Raw genomic sequence first — 3001 nt, 5'->3', positions numbered from 1 at the left:
ATATATATATATATATATATATATATATATATATATATATATACTATAAACATATATATATGCATATATACATAATATTTATAACATTTGATACATATAAAAATATACATAATATATATAATATATACATACATGTATAATATATATATATAATAAATTATATTTTATATATATAATATATACATACAGGTATAATATATATATAGTAAATTATATTTTATATATATGGTATATATATATATATATCTTGCATAAGTGTGCATATATATATATATATATATATATATATATATATATATATATATATATATATATATATGTATATACATACATACATACATATATACACACACACACACGATTTTACTGTGAAATATTAACAAAATGTCTTTTAAACCTGCAAGACCTTAATCTATAATAATAATAATAATAGAAATATTAACAACAGGGATAGCAGTAGAAAGAACTGTATCAGGAGAAAGATGTGTCAAACAACTATTATGGTGACACTGGCTGTAAATAGGAATTTAATCAACAACAAAGTCTTGTGGTCATATATTATTGGCCTTTTATTCACATTTATCGAACTGTAGGTAGACAAATGTTAATTACTGATCAATGTTGTTGACATGGAGGAAAAAAAAAGAAATCAATGTTTAGCTGTTTTTACCCAGTATCCATTCATTGTCTACATCTTGACCAGCTGTAGCTGCAGATTAATAAGGACATGAAAAAAAAGTGACCAACGAACAAACGAGCAGGTCTTATGAGGAATAAGTAATGTAATAAGCAGCATACAAATGTCATAGTAACTGACCAATCATTGATCTGTAGAGAAGATTGTATTATTATTATTATTTAAGATTTGTCAAGGCTTCTTTCCACACCTTTATTTTTTATTATTTTTTATTATTTTTTTTTTGGTTTCGTTAAGTTTCTTTTCCTTTTTTTTCAAGTTAAGATTGAAAACATTTTTTTTTTCTTCTTTTTACTCCCCAAGTGAGTGTCATCACAGGAATATTTTATATGTAACAATAGCATGAAGTAGATAGACTGTGATTCAGAACAATTTTATCCTTGGCTTGGTTAGCAGCCGGTCAAATTCGACTTAGTTACTTTGACGTAACTAGCAAGAAATGACCAACTTTCCCTGGCAGCATTGACAATGATGACAATAAAGAAATATTTAAAAATTGCTTGAAAACAAAATAAAATAAATATAGAATTGATGATGCTGAAAGAATAATGATTTACAAATTAGTAAAACAAAACAAAAAGCTAACTAAGAAAAAAAAATAAAGAATGTAAATGAGAAAATTTCTTAAAAACAGGTATTAACTGTATCCATTATCATGTTTTAGAAATAAATTAACTTTTACCATTAAGGGCTCTTAAATATAGCCATTATATATAGATATATATATATATAAACATATATACATGTGTAGATATATGTATATATAAACATACATACATTTATATATGTGTGTACACATGTATATGTATATATACACATAAATACATTTATATATATATATATATATATATATATATATATATATATATATATATATATATATGTATGTATATATATACATATACACACATGTATATAAATACAAGCAAAAGATAGACAAAAAAGATTTGAGAGAAAGACAACTATATATATATATATATATATATATACATATATATATATGATGAAAGAAATGAAACATGGAAAAAAATAAACGAGAGTTGAATCGTTAAGAAATTGATGACTCATAGAATATTTATTGTTCATTATAGGATAGGTTAAAAATATTCAAACACAAATGTTGAAGCTGAATTGGTAAGAATGGAAAATAATAAAAAATAAAAAATATTAAAAATGACATTTTGATTCATTGTTCCCACATCTTTTAGGGGAAATCTGATTAGATTATTTGCTTGTTTTATATAATTATATTTGCTTTTTTTTTTTCTTTTTGAGGGGAAAGGAATTTAAAAAATTTTTATTTCAAATATTTCAGTGGGTTAATTAATTAATCATGATAGTTCATTTTTTAAGATCTCATACCTTCTTTTTATTAATTTTAATTTATTTGTCCTTGTTTCTTAAGATTTTAATTTCTTATTTATTTCATTTGATTAATGAATCTCTCCTTTCTTTTCCATCAGATCTATTAATTTTGATTAAGTCGTAGATGACAAAAATAACTAAACAGATGCTGGTTGATTTGATAGGATAGCCAGACAGCCAGCCAGCCAGCACACAACTATAGTGTATGTACATCTGTGTTTATACATGTATGTGACTGTATATGTGTGTATGCATGTGTGAGTGTGTGTATGCATTAATATATGCTCCTTCCTACATCCTACTTTACAGCAAACCAAAATACACACCTGAACTTAGAATTTCTGAGAGGGAAGGCAAGAATATACAATCAATAAGAGACTATAATAACATATCAATAGAACATCACATTGGCATTGGAATGCTGACCATAGCCTAAAACCTCCTTTTCTTTTTTACTTGTCAATCATCTAGTTAAAATTGTCAAATCATAATTATTGCTGTTATTATTATAATTAATAATAATATATATTTTCTGGTAAAATCAAATAAATTATGTACAACTGAGAAGGATGGTAGTAACTGCTTATGTAAAAATAAAACCAGGAGGAAATCATGTAAAACAACATTGCTGTAAATAACAAACAGTACTATTCTAGCCCCCTGCCAACAAGATGTAATTATGGCACCTATATATACACATATACATAATTCTTCATATATATATACATATACATATATAAATATCTATATATATACATATATAAATATCTATATATATACATATATAAATATCTATATATATACATATATAAATATCTATATATATACATATATAAATATCTATATATACATATATAAATATCTATATATACATATATAAATATCTATATATACATATATAAATATCTATATATATACATATATAAATATCTATATATA

Source organism: Octopus bimaculoides, chromosome 10 (genome assembly GCF_001194135.2).
Source record: "Octopus bimaculoides isolate UCB-OBI-ISO-001 chromosome 10, ASM119413v2, whole genome shotgun sequence".
Lineage (NCBI taxonomy): Eukaryota > Metazoa > Mollusca > Cephalopoda > Octopoda > Octopodidae > Octopus > Octopus bimaculoides.
This window is presented reverse-complemented; position numbering follows the sequence as displayed.